Source organism: Phyllobates terribilis, unplaced genomic scaffold, assembly GCF_046119375.1.
Source record: "Phyllobates terribilis strain yellow unplaced genomic scaffold, ASM4611937v1 Scaffold_9__5_contigs__length_417890890, whole genome shotgun sequence".
Lineage (NCBI taxonomy): Eukaryota > Metazoa > Chordata > Amphibia > Anura > Dendrobatidae > Phyllobates > Phyllobates terribilis.
The window spans coordinates 171,793,479-171,816,065 of record NW_027362769.1 but is presented as its reverse complement, the minus strand read 5'-3'; the positions used below and the strand labels follow the sequence as shown (position 1 = coordinate 171,816,065).

Below are 22,587 nucleotides of genomic sequence, written 5' to 3'. Positions count from 1 at the left end.
ATAAGTACAGTCTATATGGCAGTAATGTGGTATATAAGTACAGTCTATATGGCAGTAATGCGGTATATAACTATAGTTTATATGGCAGTAATGTAGTATATAAGTACAGTCTATATGGCAGTAATGCAGTATATAAGTACAGTCTATATGGCAGTAATGTAGTATATAACCACAGTCTATATGGCAGTAATGCGGTATATAAGTACAGACTATATGGCAGTAATGCAGTATATAAGTACAGTCTATATGGCAGCAATGCAGTATATACATAAGTCTCTATGGCAGTAATGCGGTATATAACTATAGTCTATATGGCAGTAATGTAGTATATAAGTACAGTCTATATGGCAGTAATGCAGTATATAAGTACAGTCTATATGGCAGTAATGTGGTATATAAGTACACTCTATATGGCAGTAATGTGGTATATAAGTATAGTCTATATGGCAGTAATGCAGTATATAAGTACAGTCTATATGGCAGTAATGCAGTATATAAGTACAGTCTATATGGCAATAATGCAGTATATCAGTACAGTCTATATGGCAGTAATGCGGTATATAAGTACAGTCTATATGGCAGTAATGCGGTATATAAGTACAGTCTATATGGCAGTAATGTAGTATATACATAAGTCTATATGGCAGTAATACGGAATATAACTATAGTCTATATGGCAGTAATACGGTATATAACTATAGTCTATATGGCAGTAATGTGGTATATAAGTACAGTCTATATGGCAGTAATGTGGTATATAAGTACAGTCTATATGGCAGTAATGCGGTATATACATAAGTCTATATGGCAGTAATACGGAATATAACTATAGTCTATATGGCAGTAATGTAGTATATACATAAGTCTATATGGCAGTAATACGGAATATAACTATAGTCTATATGGCAGTAATGCGGTATATACATAAGTCTATATGGCAGTAATGCAGTATATATGTACAGTCTATATGGCAGCAACGCAGTATATACATAAGTCTATATGGCAGTAATACGGAATATAACTATAGTCTATATGGCAGTAATGTGGTATATAAGTATAGTCTATATGGCAGTAATACGGTATATAACTATAGTCTATATGGCAGTAATGCGGTATATAAGTATAGTCTATATAGCAGTAATGCAGTATATAAGTACAGTCTATATGGCAGTAATACGGTATATAACTATAGTCTATATGGCAGTAATGTGGTATATAAGTATAGTCTATATGGCAGTAATGCGGTATATAAGTACAGTCTATATGGCAGTAATGCAGTATATAAGTACAGTCTATATGGCAGTAATGCAGTATATAAGTACAGTCTATATGGCAGTAATGCAGTATATAAGTATAGTCTATATGGCAGTAATGCAGTATATAAGTACAGTCTATATGGCAGTAATGCAGTATATAAGTATAGTCTATATGGCAGTAATGCAGTATATAAGTATAGTCTATATGGCAGTAATGCAGTATATAAGTACAGTCTATATGGCAGTAATGCAGTATATAAGTACAGTCTATATGGCAGTAATGCGGTATAGAAGTATAGTCTATATGGCAGTAATGCAGTATATAAGTATAGTCTATATGGCAGTAATGCGGTATATAAGTACAGTCTATATGGCAGTAATGTAGTATATAAGTACAGTCTATATGGCAGTAATGCGGTATATAAGTATAGTCTATATGGCAGTAATGTAGTATATAAGTACAGTCTATATGGCAGTAATGCGGTATATAAGTACAGTCTATATGGCAGTAATGTGGTATATAAGTACAGTCTATATGGCAGTAATGCGGTATATAAGTACAGTCTATATGGCAGTAATGTGGTATATAAGTATAGTCTATATGGCAGTAATGTGGTATATAAGTATAGTCTATATGGCAGTAATGCGGTATATACATAAGTCTATATGGCAGTAATGCGGTATATAAGTATAGTCTATATGGCAGTAATGTAGTATATAAGTACAGTCTATATGGCAGTAATACGGTATATAAGTATAGTCTATATGGCAGTAATGCGGTATATAAGTACAGTCTATATGGCAGTAATGCGGTATATACATAAGTCTATATGGCAGTAATGCGGTATATAAGTATAGTCTATATGGCAGTAATGCGGTATATAAGTACAGTCTATATGGCAGTAATGCAGTATATACATAAGTCTATATGGCAGTAATGCGGTATATAAGTATAGTCTATATGGCAGTAATGCGGTATATAAGTACAGTCTATATGGCAGTAATGTGGTATATAAGTATAGTCTATATGGCTGTAATGCGGTATATACATAAGTCTATATGGCAGTAATGCAGTATATAAGTACAGTCTATATGGCAGTAATGTGGTATATAAGTACAGTCTATATGGCAGTAATGCGGTATATACATAAGTCTATATGGCAGTAATGCAGTATATAAGTACAGTCTATATGGCAGTAATGTGGTATATAAGTACAGTCTATATGGCAGTAATGCAGTATATAAGTACAGTCTATATGGCAGTAATGTGGTATATAAGTACAGTCTATATGGCAGTAATGCAGTATATAAGTATAGTCTATATGGCAGTAATGTAGTATATAAGTACAGTCTATATGACAGTAATGCAGTATATAAGTACAGTTTATATGGCAGTAATGCAGTATATAAGTACAGTCTATATGGCAGTAATGCAGTATATAAGTACAGTCTATATGGCAGTAATGCAGTATATAAGTACAGTCTATATGGCAGTAATGCAGTATATAAGTACAGTCTATATGGCAGTAATGCGGTATATAAGTACAGTCTATATGGCAGTAATGCGGTATATAAGTACAGTCTATATGGCAGTAATGCGGTATATACATAAGTCTATATGGCAGTAATGCGGTATATACATAAGTCTATATGGCAGTAATACGGTATATAACTATAGTCTATATGGCAGTAATGCGGTATATACATAAGTCTATATGGCAGTAATACGGTATATAACTATAGTCTATATGGCAGTAATGCGGTATATACATAAGTCTATATGGCAGTAATACGGTATATAACTATAGTCTATATGGCAGTAATGCGGTATATACATAAGTCTATATGGCAGTAATGCGGTATATACATAAGTCTATATGGCAGTAATACGGTATATAACTATAGTCTATATGGCAGTAATGCGGTATATACATAAGTCTATATGGCAGTAATGCGGTATATACATAAGTCTATATGGCAGTAATACGGTATATACATAAGTCTATATGGCAGTAATACGGTATATAACTATAGTCTATATGGCAGTAATGCGGTATATACATAAGTCTATATGGCAGTAATGCGGTATATACATAAGTCTATATGGCAGTAATACGGTATATAACTATAGTCTATATGGCAGTAATGCGGTATATACATAAGTCTATATGGCAGTAATGCGGTATATACATAAGTCTATATGGCAGTAATACGGTATATAACTATAGTCTATATGGCAGTAATGCGGTATATACATAAGTCTATATGGCAGTAATACGGTATATAACTATAGTCTATATGGCAGTAATGCGGTATATACATAAGTCTATATGGCAGTAATGCGGTATATAAGTACAGTCTATATGGCAGTAATGTAGTATATAAGTACAGTCTATATGACAGTAATGCAGTATATAAGTACAGTCTATATGGCAGTAATGCAGTATATAAGTACAGTCTATATGGCAGTAATGCGGTATATAAGTATAGTCTATATGGCAGTAATGCGGTATATAAGTACAGTCTATATGGCAGTAATGCGGTATATACATAAGTCTATATGGCAGTAATGCGGTATATACATAAGTCTATATGGCAGTAATACGGTATATAACTATAGTCTATATGGCAGTAATACGGTATATAACTATAGTCTATATGGCAGTAATGCGGTATATACATAAGTCTATATGGCAGTAATGCGGTATATAAGTATAGTCTATATGGCAGTAATACGGTATATAACTATAGTCTATATGGCAGTAATGCGGTATATAAGTACAGTCTATATGGCAGCAATGCAGTATATACATAAGTCTATATGGCAGTAATGCGGTATATAAGTATAGTCTATATGGCAGTAATGTAGTATATAAGTACAGTCTATATAGCAGTAATGCGGTATATAAGTATAGTCAATATGGCAGTAATGCAGTATATAAGTACAGTCTATATGGCAGTAATGCAGTATATAAGTATAGTCTATATGGCAGTAATGTAGTATATAAGTATAGTCTATATGGCAGTAATGCAGTATATAAGTATAGTCTATATGGCAGTAATGCGGTATATAAGTACAGTCTATATGGCAGTAATGTGGTATATAAGTACAGTCTATATGGCAGTAATGTGGTATATAAGTATAGTCTATATGGCAGTAATGCAGTATATAAGTATAGTCTATATGGCAGTAATGGGGTATATACATAAGTCTATATGGCAGTAATGCGGTATATAAGTATAGTCTATATGGCAGTAATGTAGTATATAAGTACAGTCTGTATGGCAGTAATGCAGTATATAAGTACAGTCTATATGGCAGTAATGCGGTATATAAGTACAGTCTATATGGCAGTAATGTGGTATATAAGTACAGTCTATATGGCAGTAATGCGGTATATAAGTATAGTCAATATGGCAGTAATGCAGTATATAAGTACAGTCTATATGGCAGTAATGCAGTATATAAGTACAGTCTATATGGCAGTAATGCGGTATATAAGTACAGTCTATATGGCAGTAATGTGGTATATAAGTACAGTCTATATGGCAGTAATGTGGTATATAAGTACAGTCTATATGGCAGCAATGCAGTATATAAGTATAGTCTATATGGCAGTAATGTAGTATATAAGTACAGTCTATATGGCAGTAATGCGGTATATAAGTACAGTCTATATGGCAGTAATGCAGTATATAAGTATAGTCTATATGGCAGTAATGCGGTATATAAGTACAGTCTATATGGCAGTAATGTGGTATATAAGTACAGTCTATATGGCAGTAATGTGGTATATAAGTACAGTCTATATGGCAGTAATGCGGTATATAAGTATAGTCTATATGGCAGTAATGCGGTATATAAGTACAGTCTATATGGCAGTAATGTAGTATATAAGTACAGTCTATATGGCAGTAATGTGGTATATAAGTATAGTCTATATGGCAGTAATGCGGTATATAAGTATAGTCTATATGGCAGTAATGTAGTATATAAGTACAGTCTATATGGCAGTAATGCAGTATATAAGTACAGTCTATATGGCAGTAATGTGGTATATAAGTATAGTCTATATGGCAGTAATGCGGTATATAAGTACAGTCTATATGGCAGTAATGTGGTATATAAGTACAGTCTATATGGCAGTAATGCAGTATATAAGTACAGTCTATATGGCAGTAATGTAGTATATAAGTACAGTCTATATGGCAGTAATGCGGTATATAAGTATAGTCTATATGGCAGTAATGCGGTATATAAGTACAGTCTATATGGCAGTAATGCGGTATATACATAAGTCTATATGGCAGTAATACGGTATATAACTATAGTCTATATGGCAGTAATGCGGTATATACATAAGTCTATATGGCAGTAATACGGTATATAACTATAGTCTATATGGCAGTAATGCGGTATATAGATAAGTCTATATGGCAGTAATGCGGTATATAAGTATAGTCTATATGGCAGTAATACGGTATATAACTATAGTCTATATGGCAGTAATGCGGTATATAAGTATAGTCTATATGGCAGTAATGCAGTATATACATAAGTCTATATGGCAGTAATGCGGTATATAAGTATAGTCTATATGGCAGTAATACGGTATATAAGTACAGTCTATATGGCAGCAATGCAGTATATAAGTATTGTCTATATGGCAGTAATGCAGTATATAACTATAGTCTATATGGCAGTAATGCGGTATATACATAAGTCTATATGGCAGTAATGCGGTATATAACTATAGTCTATATGGCAGTAATGCGGTATATACATAAGTCTATATGGCAGTAATGCGGTATATAAGTATAGTCTATATGGCAGTAATGTAGTATATAAGTACAGTCTATATAGCAGTAATGCGGTATATAAGTATAGTCAATATGGTAGTAATACAGTATATAAGTACAGTCTATATGGCAGTAATGCAGTATATCAGTATAGTCTATATGGCAGTAATGCAGTATATAAGTACAGTCTATATGGCAGTAATGCAGTATATAAGTATTGTTTATATGGCAGTAATGCAGTATATAAGTACAGTCTATATGGCAGTAATGTGGTATATAAGTACACTCTATATGGCAGTAATGCGGTATATAAGTACACTCTATATGGCAGTAATGCGGTATATAAGTATAGTCTATATTGCAGTAATGCAGTATATAAGTACAGTCTATATGGCAGTAATGCAGTATATAAGTACAGTCTATATGGCAGTAATGCAGTATATAAGTATAGTCTATATGGCAGTAATGCGGTATATAAGTACAGTCTATATGGCAGTAATGCAGTATATAAATACAGTCTATATGGCAGTAATGTAGAATATAAGTACAGTCTATATGGCAGTAATGCGGTATATAAGTATAGTCTATATGGCAGTAATGCGGTATATAAGTACAGTCTATATGGCAGTAATGCAGTATATAAGTACAGTCTATATGGCAGTAATGTAGAATATAAGTACAGTCTATATGGCAGTAATGCAGTATATAAGTACAGTCTATATGGCAGTAATGCGGTATATAAGTACAGTCTATATGGCAGTAATGTAGTATATAAGTATAGTCTATATGGCAGTAATGTAGTATATAAGTACAGTCTATATGGCAGTAATGCAGTATATAAGTACAGTCTATATGGCAGTAATGCGGTATATAAGTACAGTCTATATGGCAGTAATGTAGTATATAAGTACAGTCTATATGGCAGTAATGCGGTATATAAGTACAGTCTATATGGCAGTAATGCGGTATATAAGTACAGTCTATATGGCAGTAATGCGGTATATAAGTACAGTCTATATGGCAGTAATGTGGTATATAAGTACAGTCTATATGGCAGTAATGCGGTATATAAGTACAGTCTATATGGCAGTAATGCAGTATATAAGTACAGTCTATATGGCAGTAATGTGGTATATAAGTACAGTCTATATGGCAGTAATGTAGTATATAAGCACAGTCTATATGGCAGTAATGTAGTATATAAGTATAGTCTATATGGCAGTTATGCAGTATATAAGTACAGTCTATATGGCAGTAATGTAGTATATAACCACAGTCTATATGGCAGTAATGCGGTATATAAGTACAGTCTATATGGCAGTAATGTAGTATATAACCACAGTCTATATGGCAGTAATGCAGTATATAAGTACAGTCTATATGGCAGTAATGCAGTATATAAGTACAGTCTATATGGCAATAATGCAGTATATACATAAGTCTATATGGCAGTAATGCGGTATATAACTATAGTCTATATGGCAGTAATGCAGTATATACATAAGTCTATATGGCAGTAATGCGGTATATAACTATAGTCTATATGGCAGTAATGTAGTATATAAGTACAGTCTATATGGCAGTAATGCAGTATATACATAAGTCTATATGGCAGTAATGCGGTATATAACTATAGTCTATATGGCAGTAATGTAGTATATAAGTACAGTCTATATGGCAGTAATGCGGTATATAAGTACAGTCTATATGGCAGTAATGCAGTATATAAGTACAGTCTATATGGCAGTAATGCGGTATATAAGTACAGTCTATATGGCAGTAATGCAGTATATACATAAGTCTATATGGCAGTAATGCGGTATATAACTATAGTCTATATGGCAGTAATGTAGTATATAAGTATAGTCTGTATGGCAGTAATGTAGTATATAAGTACAGTCTATATGGCAGTAATGCAGTATATAAGTATAGTCTGTATGGCAGTAATGTAGTATATAAGTACAGTCTATATGGCAGTAATGCGGTATATAAGTACAGTCTATATGGCAGCAATGCAGTATATACATAAGTCTATATGGCAGTAATGCGGTATATAAGTACAGGCTATATGTCAGTAATGCAGTATATAAGTACAGTCTATATAGCAGTAATGCGGTATATAAGTATAGTCTATATGGCAGTAATGCGGTATATAAGTATAGTCTATATGGCAGTAATGTAGTATATAAGTACAGTCTATATGGCAGTAATGCAGTATATAAGTACAGTCTATATGGCAGTAATGCGGTATATAAGTACAGTCTATATGGCAGTAATGCGGTATATAAGTACAGTCTATATGGCAGTAATGTAGTATATAAGTACAGTCTATATGGCAGTAATGCAGTATATAAGTATAGTCTATATGGCAGTAATGCGGTATATAAGTACAGTCTATATGGCAGTAATGTAGTATATAAGTACAGTCTATATGGCAGTAATGCGATATATAACCACAGTCTATATGGCAGTAATGCGGTATATAAGTACAGTCTATATGGCAGTAATGTAGTATATAACCACAGTCTATATGGCAGTAATGCGGTATATAACTATAGTCTATATGGCAGTAATGTAGTATATAAGTACAGTCTATATGGCAGTAATGCAGTATATAAGTACAGTCTATATGGCAGTAATGCAGTATATAAGTATAGTCTATATGGCAGTAATGTAGTATATAACCACAGTCTATATGGCAGTAATGCGGTATATAAGTACAGTCTATATGGCAGTAATGCAGTATATAAGTACAGTCTATATGGCAGCAATGCAGTATATACATAAGTCTATATGGCAGTAATGCGGTATATAACTATAGTCTATATGGCAGTAATGTAGTATATAAGTACAGTCTATATGGCAGTAATGCAGTATATAAGTATAGTCTGTATGGCAGTAATGTGGTATATAAGTACAGTCTATATGACAGTAATGCGGTATATAACTATAGTCTATATGGCAGTAATGCAGTATATAAGTACAGTCTATATGGCAGTAATGCAGTATATAAGTACAGTCTATATGGCAGTAATGCGGTATATAAGTATAGTCTATATGGCAGTAATGCAGTATATAAGTACAGTCTATATGGCAGTAATGCGGTATATAAGTATAGTCTATATGGCAGTAATGCAGTATATAAGTATAGTCTGTATGGCAGTAATGTGGTATATAAGTACAGTCTATATGACAGTAATGCGGTATATAACTATAGTCTATATGGCAGTAATGCAGTATATAAGTACAGTCTATATGGCAGTAATGCAGTATATAAGTACAGTCTATATGGCAGTAATGCAGTATATAAGTACAGTCTATATGGCAGTAATGCGGTATATAAGTATAGTCTATATGGCAGTAATGTAGTATATAAGTACAGTCTATATGGCAGTAATGTAGTATATAAGTACACTCTATATGGCAGTAATGCGGTATATAAGTATAGTCTATATGGCAGTAATGCAGTATATAAGTACAGTCTATATGGCAGTAATGCAGTATATAAGTACAGTCTATATGGCAGTAATGCGGTATATAAGTATAGTCTATATGGCAGTAATGCAGTATATAAGTACAGTCTATATGGCAGTAATGCAGTATATAAGTACAGTCTATATGGCAGTAATGCAGTATATAAGTACAGTCTATATGGCAGTAATGCGGTATATAAGTATAGTCTATATGGCAGTAATGTAGTATATAAGTACAGTCTATATGGCAGTAATGCAGTATATAAGTACAGTCTATATGGCAGTAATGCGGTATATAAGTACAGTCTATATGGCAGTAATGCAGTATATAAGTACAGTCTATATGGCAATAATGCAGTATATAAGTACAGTCTATATGGCAGTAATGCGGTATATAAGTACAGTCTATATGGCAGTAATGCGGTATATAAGTACAGTCTATATGGCAGTAATGTAGTATATACATAAGTCTATATGGCAGCAATACGGAATATAACTATAGTCTATATGGCAGTAATACGGTATATAACTATAGTCTATATGGCAGTAATGTGGTATATAAGTACTGTCTATATGGCAGTAATGTGGTATATAAGTACAGTCTATATGGCAGTAATGCGGTATATACATAAGTCTATATGGCAGTAATACGGAATATAACTATAGTCTATATGGCAGTAATGCGGTATATACATAAGTCTATATGGCAGTAATGCAGTATATAAGTACAGTCTATATGGCAGCAATGCAGTATATACATAAGTCTATATGGCAGTAATATGGAATATAACTATAGTCTATATGGCAGTAATGTGGTATATAAGTATAGTCTATATGGCAGTAATACGGTATATAACTATAGTCTATATGGCAGTAATGCGGTATATAAGTATAGTCTATATAGCAGTAATGCAGTATATAAGTACAGTCTATATGGCAGTAATACGGTATATAACTATAGTCTATATGGCAGTAATGTGGTATATAAGTATAGTCTATATGGCAGTAATGCGGTATATAAGTATAGTCTATATGGCAGTAATGCAGTATATAAGTACAGTCTATATGGCAGTAATGCAGTATATAAGTACAGTCTATATGGCAGTAATGCAGTATATAAGTACAGTCTATATGGCAGTAATGCAGTATATAAGTATAGTCTATATGGCAGTAATGCAGTATATAAGTACAGTCTATATGGCAGTAATGCAGTATATAAGTACAGTCTATATGGCAGTAATGCAGTATATAAGTATAGTCTATATGGCAGTAATGCAGTATATAAGTACAGTCTATATGGCAGTAATGCAGTATATAAGTATAGTCTATATGGCAGTAATGCAGTATATAAGTATAGTCTATATGGCAGTAATGCAGTATATAAGTACAGTCTATATGGCAGTAATGCGGTATATAAGTATAGTCTATATGGCAGTAATGCGGTATATAAGTACAGTCTATATGGCAGTAATGTAGTATATAAGTACAGTCTATATGGCAGTAATGCGGTATATAAGTATAGTCTATATGGCAGTAATGTAGTATATAAGTACAGTCTATATGGCAGTAATGCGGTATATAAGTACAGTCTATATGGCAGTAATGTGGTATATAAGTACAGTCTATATGGCAGTAATGCGGTATATAAGTACAGTCTATATGGCAGTAATGTGGTATATAAGTATAGTCTATATGGCAGTAATGCGGTATATACATAAGTCTATATGGCAGTAATGCGGTATATAAGTATAGTCTATATGGCAGTAATGTAGTATATAAGTACAGTCTATATGGCAGTAGTACGGTATATAAGTATAGTCTATATGGCAGTAATGCGGTATATAAGTACAGTCTATATGGCAGTAATGCGGTATATACATAAGTCTATATGGCAGTAATGCGGTATATAAGTATAGTCTATATGGCAGTAATGCGGTATATAAGTACAGTCTATATGGCAGTAATGTGGTATATAAGTATAGTCTATATGGCAGTAATGCGGTATATACATAAGTCTATATGGCAGTAATGCAGTATATAAGTACAGTCTATATGGCAGTAATGTGGTATATAAGTATAGTCTATATGGCAGTAATGCGGTATATACATAAGTCTATATTGCAGTAATGCAGTATATAAGTACAGTCTATATGGCAGTAATGTGGTATATAAGTACAGTCTATATGGCAGTAATGCAGTATATAAGTACAGTCTATATGGCAGTAATGCAGTATATAAGTACAGTCTATATGGCAGTAATGTGGTATATAAGTACAGTCTATATGGCAGTAATGCGGTATATAACTATAGTTTATATGGCAGTAATGTAGTATATAAGTACAGTCTATATGGCAGTAATGCAGTATATAAGTACAGTCTATATGGCAGTAATGTAGTATATAACCACAGTCTATATGGCAGTAATGCGGTATATAAGTACAGTCTATATGGCAGTAATGCAGTATATAAGTACAGTCTATATGGCAGCAATGCAGTATATACATAAGTCTCTATGGCAGTAATGCGGTATATAACTATAGTCTATATGGCAGTAATGTAGTATATAAGTACAGTCTATATGGCAGTAATGCAGTATATAAGTACAGTCTATATGGCAGTAATGTGGTATATAAGTACAGTCTATATGGCAGTAATGTGGTATATAAGTATAGTCTATATGGCAGTAATGCAGTATATAAGTACAGTCTATATGGCAGTAATGCAGTATATAAGTACAGTCTATATGGCAGTAATGCGGTATATAAGTATAGTCTATATGGCAGTAATGCAGTATATAAGTACAGTCTATATGGCAGTAATGCAGTATATAAGTACAGTCTATATGGCAATAATGCAGTATATAAGTACAGTCTATATGGCAGTAATGCGGTATATAAGTACAGTCTATATGGCAGTAATGTAGTATATACATAAGTCTATATGGCAGTAATACGGAATATAACTATAGTCTATATGGCAGTAATACGGTATATAACTATAGTCTATATGGCAGTAATGTGGTATATAAGTACAGTCTATATGGCAGTAATGTGGTATATAAGTACAGTCTATATGGCAGTAATGCGGTATATACATAAGTCTATATGGCAGTAATACGGAATATAACTATAGTCTATATGGCAGTAATGCAGTATATAAGTACAGTCTATATGGCAGTAATGCGGTATATAAGTACAGTCTATATGGCAGTAATGCAGTATATAAGTATAGTCTATATGGCAGTAATGCGGTATATAAGTACAGTCTATATGGCAGTAATGTAGTATATAAGTACAGTCTATATGGCAGTAATGCGGTATATAACCACAGTCTATATGGCAGTAATGCGGTATATAAGTACAGTCTATATGGCAGTAATGTAGTATATAACCACAGTCTATATGGCAGTAATGCGGTATATAACTATAGTCTATATGGCAGTAATGTAGTATATAAGTACAGTCTATATGGCAGTAATGCAGTATATAAGTACAGTCTATATGGCAGTAATGCAGTATATAAGTATAGTCTATATGGCAGTAATGTAGTATATAACCACAGTCTATATGGCAGTAATGCGGTATATAAGTACAGTCTATATGGCAGTAATGCAGTATATAAGTACAGTCTATATGGCAGCAATGCAGTATATACATAAGTCTATATGGCAGTAATGCGGTATATAACTATAGTCTATATGGCAGTAATGTAGTATATAAGTACAGTCTATATGGCAGTAATGCAGTATATAAGTATAGTCTGTATGGCAGTAATGTGGTATATAAGTACAGTCTATATGACAGTAATGCGGTATATAACTATAGTCTATATGGCAGTAATGTAGTATATAAGTATAGTCTATATGGCAGTAATGCAGTATATAAGTACAGTCTATATGGCAGTAATGCAGTATATAAGTACAGTCTATATGGCAGTAATGCGGTATATAAGTATAGTCTATATGGCAGTAATGTAGTATATAAGTACAGTCTATATGGCAGTAATGTAGTATATAAGTACAGTCTATATGGCAGTAATGCAGTATATAAGTACAGTCTATATGGCAGTAATGCGGTATATAAGTATAGTCTATATGGCAGTAATGCAGTATATAAGTACAGTCTATATGGCAGTAATGCAGTATATAAGTACAGTCTATATGGCAGTAATGCAGTATATAAGTACAGTCTATATGGCAGTAATGCGGTATATAAGTATAGTCTATATGGCAGTAATGCAGTATATAAGTACAGTCTATATGGCAGTAATGCAGTATATAAGTACAGTCTATATGGCAGTAATGCGGTATATAAGTATAGTCTATATGGCAGTAATGCAGTATATAAGTACAGTCTATATGGCAGTAATGCAGTATATAAGTACAGTCTATATGGCAGTAATGCAGTATATAAGTACAGTCTATATGGCAGTAATGCGGTATATAAGTATAGTCTATATGGCAGTAATGTAGTATATAAGTACAGTCTATATGGCAGTAATGCAGTATATAAGTACAGTCTATATGGCAGTAATGCGGTATATAAGTACAGTCTATATGGCAGTAATGCAGTATATAAGTACAGTCTATATGGCAATAATGCAGTATATAAGTACAGTCTATATGGCAGTAATGCGGTATATAAGTACAGTCTATATGGCAGTAATGCGGTATATAAGTACAGTCTATATGGCAGTAATGTAGTATATACATAAGTCTATATGGCAGCAATACGGAATATAACTATAGTCTATATGGCAGTAATACGGTATATAACTATAGTCTATATGGCAGTAATGTGGTATATAAGTACTGTCTATATGGCAGTAATGTGGTATATAAGTACAGTCTATATGGCAGTAATGCGGTATATACATAAGTCTATATGGCAGTAATACGGAATATAACAATAGTCTATATGGCAGTAATGCGGTATATACATAAGTCTATATGGCAGTAATGCAGTATATAAGTACAGTCTATATGGCAGCAATGCAGTATATACATAAGTCTATATGGCAGTAATATGGAATATAACTATAGTCTATATGGCAGTAATGTGGTATATAAGTATAGTCTATATGGCAGTAATACGGTATATAACTATAGTCTATATGGCAGTAATGCGGTATATAAGTATAGTCTATATAGCAGTAATGCAGTATATAAGTACAGTCTATATGGCAGTAATACGGTATATAACTATAGTCTATATGGCAGTAATGTGGTATATAAGTATAGTCTATATGGCAGTAATGCGGTATATAAGTATAGTCTATATGGCAGTAATGCAGTATATAAGTACAGTCTATATGGCAGTAATGCAGTATATAAGTACAGTCTATATGGCAGTAATGCAGTATATAAGTACAGTCTATATGGCAGTAATGCAGTATATAAGTATAGTCTATATGGCAGTAATGCAGTATATAAGTACAGTCTATATGGCAGTAATGCAGTATATAAGTACAGTCTATATGGCAGTAATGCAGTATATAAGTATAGTCTATATGGCAGTAATGCAGTATATAAGTACAGTCTATATGGCAGTAATGCAGTATATAAGTATAGTCTATATGGCAGTAATGCAGTATATAAGTATAGTCTATATGGCAGTAATGCAGTATATAAGTACAGTCTATATGGCAGTAATGCAGTATATAAGTACAGTCTATATGGCAGTAATGCGGTATATAAGTATAGTCTATATGGCAGTAATGTAGTATATAAGTACAGTCTATATGGCAGTAATGCGGTATATAAGTACAGTCTATATGGCAGTAATGTGGTATATAAGTACAGTCTATATGGCAGTAATGCGGTATATAAGTACAGTCTATATGGCAGTAATGTGGTATATAAGTATAGTCTATATGGCAGTAATGCGGTATATACATAAGTCTATATGGCAGTAATGCGGTATATAAGTATAGTCTATATGGCAGTAATGTAGTATATAAGTACAGTCTATATGGCAGTAGTACGGTATATAAGTATAGTCTATATGGCAGTAATGCGGTATATAAGTACAGTCTATATGGCAGTAATGCGGTATATACATAAGTCTATATGGCAGTAATGCGGTATATAAGTATAGTCTATATGGCAGTAATGCGGTATATAAGTACAGTCTATATGGCAGTAATGTGGTATATAAGTATAGTCTATATGGCAGTAATGCGGTATATACATAAGTCTATATGGCAGTAATGCAGTATATAAGTACAGTCTATATGGCAGTAATGTGGTATATAAGTACAGTCTATATGGCAGTAATGTGGTATATAAGTATAGTCTATATGGCAGTAATGCGGTATATACATAAGTCTATATTGCAGTAATGCAGTATATAAGTACAGTCTATATGGCAGTAATGTGGTATATAAGTACAGTCTATATGGCAGTAATGCAGTATATAAGTACAGTCTATATGGCAGTAATGCAGTATATAAGTACAGTCTATATGGCAGTAATGTGGTATATAAGTACAGTCTATATGGCAGTAATGCGGTATATAACTATAGTTTATATGGCAGTAATGTAGTATATAAGTACAGTCTATATGGCAGTAATGCAGTATATAAGTACAGTCTATATGGCAGTAATGTAGTATATAACCACAGTCTATATGGCAGTAATGCGGTATATAAGTACAGTCTATATGGCAGTAATGCAGTATATAAGTACAGTCTATATGGCAGCAATGCAGTATATACATAAGTCTCTATGGCAGTAATGCGGTATATAACTATAGTCTATATGGCAGTAATGTAGTATATAAGTACAGTCTATATGGCAGTAATGCAGTATATAAGTACAGTCTATATGGCAGTAATGTGGTATATAAGTACAGTCTATATGGCAGTAATGTGGTATATAAGTATAGTCTATATGGCAGTAATGCAGTATATAAGTATAGTCTATATGGCAGTAATGCAGTATATAAGTACAGTCTATATGGCAGTAATGCAGTATATAAGTACAGTCTATATGGCAGTAATGCGGTATATAAGTATAGTCTATATGGCAGTAATGCAGTATATAAGTACAGTCTATATGGCAGTAATGCAGTATATAAGTACAGTCTATATGGCAATAATGCAGTATATAAGTACAGTCTATATGGCAGTAATGCGGTATATAAGTACAGTCTATATGGCAGTAATGTAGTATATACATAAGTCTATATGGCAGTAATACGGAATATAACTATAGTCTATATGGCAGTAATACGGTATATAACTATAGTCTATATGGCAGTAATGTGGTATATAAGTACAGTCTATATGGCAGTAATGTGGTATATAAGTACAGTCTATATGGCAGTAATGCGGTATATACATAAGTCTATATGGCAGTAATACGGAATATAACTATAGTCTATATGGCAGTAATGTAGTATATACATAAGTCTATATGGCAGTAATACGGAATATAACTATAGTCTATATGGCAGTAATGCGGTATATACATAAGTCTATATGGCAGTAATGCAGTATATATGTACAGTCTATATGGCAGCAATGCAGTATATACATAAGTCTATATGGCAGTAATACGGAATATAACTATAGTCTATATGGCAGTAATGTGGTATATAAGTATAGTCTATATGGCAGTAATACGGTATATAACTATAGTCTATATGGCAGTAATGCGGTATATAAGTATAGTCTATATAGCAGTAATGCAGTATATAAGTACAGTCTATATGGCAGTAATACGGTATATAACTATAGTCTATATGGCAGTAATGTGGTATATAAGTATAGTCTATATGGCAGTAATGCGGTATATAAGTACAGTCTATATGGCAGTAATGCAGTATATAAGTACAGTCTATATGGCAGTAATGCAGTATATAAGTACAGTCTATATGGCAGTAATGCAGTATATAAGTATAGTCTATATGGCAGTAATGCAGTATATAAGTACAGTCTATATGGCAGTAATGCAGTATATAAGTATAGTCTATATGGCAGTAATGCAGTATATAAGTATAGTCTATATGGCAGTAATGTAGTATATAAGTACAGTCTATATGGCAGTAATGCGGTATAGAAGTATAGTCTATATGGCAGTAATGTAGTATATAAGTACAGTCTATATGGCAGTAATGCAGTATATAAGTACAGTCTATATGGCAGTAATGCGGTATAGAAGTATAGTCTATATGGCAGTAATGCAGTATATAAGTATAGTCTATATGGCAGTAATGCGGTATATAAGTACAGTCTATATGGCAGTAATGTAGTATATAAGTACAGTCTATATGGCAGTAATGCGGTATATAAGTATAGTCTATATGGCAGTAATGTAGTATATAAGTACAGTCTATATGGCAGTAATGCGGTATATAAGTACAGTCTATATGGCAGTAATGTGGTATATAAGTACAGTCTATATGGCAGTAATGCGGTATATAAGTATAGTCTATATGGCAGTAATGCGGTATATACATAAGTCTATATGGCAGTAATGCGGTATATAAGTATAGTCTATATGGCAGTAATGTAGTATATAAGTACAGTCTATATGGCAGTAATACGGTATATAAGTATAGTCTATATGGCAGTAATGCGGTATATAAGTACAGTCTATATGGCAGTAATGCGGTATATACATAAGTCTATATGGCAGTAATGCGGTATATAAGTATAGTCTATATGGCAGTAATGCGGTATATAAGTACAGTCTATATGGCAGTAATGCAGTATATACATAAGTCTATATGGCAGTAATGCGGTATATAAGTATAGTCTATATGGCAGTAATGCGGTATATAAGTACAGTCTATATGGCAGTAATGTGGTATATAAGTATAGTCTATATGGCAGTAATGCGGTATATACATAAGTCTATATGGCAGTAATGCAGTATATAAGTACAGTCTATATGGCAGTAATGTGGTATATAAGTACAGTCTATATGGCAGTAATGCGGTATATACATAAGTCTATATGGCAGTAATGCAGTATATAAGTACAGTCTATATGGCAGTAATGTGGTATATAAGTACAGTCTATATGGCAGTAATGCAGTATATAAGTACAGTCTATATGGCAGTAATGCAGTATATAAGTACAGTCTATATGGCAGTAATGCAGTATATAAGTACAGTCTATATGGCAGTAATGCAGTATATAAGTATAGTCTATATGGCAGTAATGCAGTATATAAGTACAGTCTATATGGCAGTAATGCAGTATATAAGTATAGTCTATATGGCAGTAATGCAGTATATAAGTATAGTCTATATGGCAGTAATGCAGTATATAAGTACAGTCTATATGGCAGTAATGCAGTATATAAGTACAGTCTATATGGCAGTAATGTAGTATATAAGTACAGTCTATATGGCAGTAATGCGGTATAGAAGTATAGTCTATATGGCAGTAATGTAGTATATAAGTACAGTCTATATGGCAGTAATGCAGTATATAAGTACAGTCTATATGGCAGTAATGCGGTATAGAAGTATAGTCTATATGGCAGTAATGCAGTATATAAGTATAGTCTATATGGCAGTAATGCGGTATATAAGTACAGTCTATATGGCAGTAATGTAGTATATAAGTACAGTCTATATGGCAGTAATGCGGTATATAAGTATAGTCTATATGGCAGTAATGTAGTATATAAGTACAGTCTATATGGCAGTAATGCGGTATATAAGTACAGTCTATATGGCAGTAATGTGGTATATAAGTACAGTCTATATGGCAGTAATGCGGTATATAAGTATAGTCTATATGGCAGTAATGCGGTATATACATAAGTCTATATGGCAGTAATGCGGTATATAAGTATAGTCTATATGGCAGTAATGTAGTATATAAGTACAGTCTATATGGCAGTAATACGGTATATAAGTATAGTCTATATGGCAGTAATGCGGTATATAAGTACAGTCTATATGGCAGTAATGCGGTATATACATAAGTCTATATGGCAGTAATGCGGTATATAAGTATAGTCTATATGGCAGTAATGCGGTATATAAGTACAGTCTATATGGCAGTAATGCAGTATATACATAAGTCTATATGGCAGTAATGCGGTATATAAGTATAGTCTATATGGCAGTAATGCGGTATATAAGTACAGTCTATATGGCAGTAATGTGGTATATAAGTATAGTCTATATGGCAGTAATGCGGTATATACATAAGTCTATATGGCAGTAATGCAGTATATAAGTACAGTCTATATGGCAGTAATGTGGTATATAAGTACAGTCTATATGGCAGTAATGCGGTATATACATAAGTCTATATGGCAGTAATGCAGTATATAAGTACAGTCTATATGGCAGTAATGTGGTATATAAGTACAGTCTATATGGCAGTAATGCAGTATATAAGTACAGTCTATATGGCAGTAATGTGGTATATAAGTACAGTCTATATGGCAGTAATGCAGTATATAAGTATAGTCTATATGGCAGTAATGTAGTATATAAGTACAGTCTATATGACAGTAATGCAGTATATAAGTACAGTCTATATGGCAGTAATGCAGTATATAAGTACAGTCTATATGGCAGTAATGCAGTATATAAGTACAGTCTATATGGCAGTAATGCGGTATATAAGTACAGTCTATATGGCAGTAATGCGGTATATAAGTACAGTCTATATGGCAGTAATGCGGTATATACATAAGTCTATATGGCAGTAATGCGGTATATACATAAGTCTATATGGCAGTAATACGGTATATAACTATAGTCTATATGGCAGTAATGCGGTATATACATAAGTCTATATGGCAGTAATACGGTATATAACTATAGTCTATATGGCAGTAATGCGGTATATACATAAGTCTATATGGCAGTAATACGGTATATACATAAGTCTATATGGCAGTAATACGGTATATAACTATAGTCTATATGGCAGTAATGCGGTATATACATAAGTCTATATTGCAGTAATGCGGTATATACATAAGTCTATATGGCAGTAATACGGTATATAACTATAGTCTATATGGCAGTAATGCGGTATATACATAAGTCTATATGGCAGTAATGCGGTATATACATAAGTCTATATGGCAGTAATACGGTATATAACTATAGTCTATATGGCAGTAATGCGGTATATACATAAGTCTATATGGCAGTAATACGGTATATAACTATAGTCTATATGGCAGTAATGCGGTATATACATAAGTCTATATGGCAGTAATGCGGTATATAAGTACAGTCTATATGGCAGTAATGTAGTATATAAGTACAGTCTATATGACAGTAATGCAGTATATAGGTACAGTCTATATGGCAGTAATGCAGTATATAAGTACAGTCTATATGGCAGTAATGCGGTATATAAGTATAGTCTATATGGCAGTAATGCGGTATATAAGTACAGTCTATATGGCAGTAATGCGGTATATACATAAGTCTATATGGCAGTAATGCGGTATATACATAAGTCTATATGGCAGTAATACGGTATATAACTATAGTCTATATGGCAGTAATGCGGTATATACATAAGTCTATATGGCAGTAATACGGTATATAACTATAGTCTATATGGCAGTAATGCGGTATATACATAAGTCTATATGGCAGTAATGCGGTATATAAGTATAGTCTATATGGCAGTAATACGGTATATAACTATAGTCTATATGGCAGTAATGCGGTATATAAGTACAGTCTATATGGCAGTAATGCGGTATATAAGTATAGTCTATATGGCAGTAATGTAGTATATAAGTACAGTCTATATAGCAGTAATGCGGTATATAAGTATAGTCAATATGGCAGTAATGCAGTATATAAGTACAGTCTATATGGCAGTAATGCAGTATATAAGTATAGTCTATATGGCAGTAATGTAGTATATAAGTATAGTCTATATGGCAGTAATGCAGTATATAAGTATAGTCTATATGGCAGTAATGCAGTATATAAGTACAGTCTATATGGCAGTAATGTGGTATATAAGTATAGTCTATATGGCAGTAATGCAGTATATAAGTATAGTCTATATGGCAGTAATGGGGTATATACATAAGTCTATATGGCAGTAATGCGGTATATAAGTATAGTCTATATGGCAGTAATGTAGTATATAAGTACAGTCTGTATGGCAGTAATGCAGTATATAAGTACAGTCTATATGGCAGTAATGCGGTATATAAGTATAGTCTATATGGCAGTAATGCGGTATATAAGTACAGTCTATATGGCAGTAATGTGGTATATAAGTACAGTCTATATGGCAGTAATGCGGTATATAAGTATAGTCAATATGGCAGTAATGCAGTATATAAGTACAGTCTATATGGCAGTAATGCAGTATATAAGTACAGTCTATATGGCAGTAATGCGGTATATAAGTACAGTCTATATGGCAGTAATGTGGTATATAAGTACAGTCTATATGGCAGTAATGTGGTATATAAGTACAGTCTATATGGCAGCAATGCAGTATATAAGTATAGTCTATATGGCAGTAATGTAGTATATAAGTACAGTCTATATGGCAGTAATGCGGTATATAAGTACAGTCTATATGGCAGTAATGCAGTATATAAGTATAGTCTATATGGCAGTAATGCGGTATATAAGTACAGTCTATATGGCAGTAATGTGGTATATAAGTACAGTCTATATGGCAGTAATGTGGTATATAAGTACAGTCTATATGGCAGTAATGCGGTATATAAGTACAGTCTATATGGCAGTAATGTAGTATATAAGTACAGTCTATATGGCAGTAATGCGGTATATAAGTACAGTCTATATGGCAGTAATGTGGTATATAAGTATAGTCTATATGGCAGTAATGCAGTATATAAGTACAGTCTATATGGCAGTAATGCAGTATATAAGTACAGTCTATATGGCAGTAATGCGGTATATAAGTATAGTCTATATGGCAGTAATGCGGTATATAAGTACAGTCTATATGGCAGTAATGCGGTATATACATAAGTCTATATGGCAGTAATACGGTATATAACTATAGTCTATATGGCAGTAAGGCGGTATATACATAAGTCTATATGGCAGTAATACGGTATATAACTATAGTCT

At 32.8% G+C, this 22,587-nt stretch overlaps 1 protein-coding gene across 2 annotated transcripts in view; it reads right to left on the bottom strand.

Moving 5' to 3' along the window:
* The window catches only part of ASIC4 (acid sensing ion channel subunit family member 4), a 411,341-nt gene that overhangs the window by 82,527 nt on the left and 306,227 nt on the right, over positions 1 to 22,587 (bottom strand). The window lies entirely within an intron of this gene.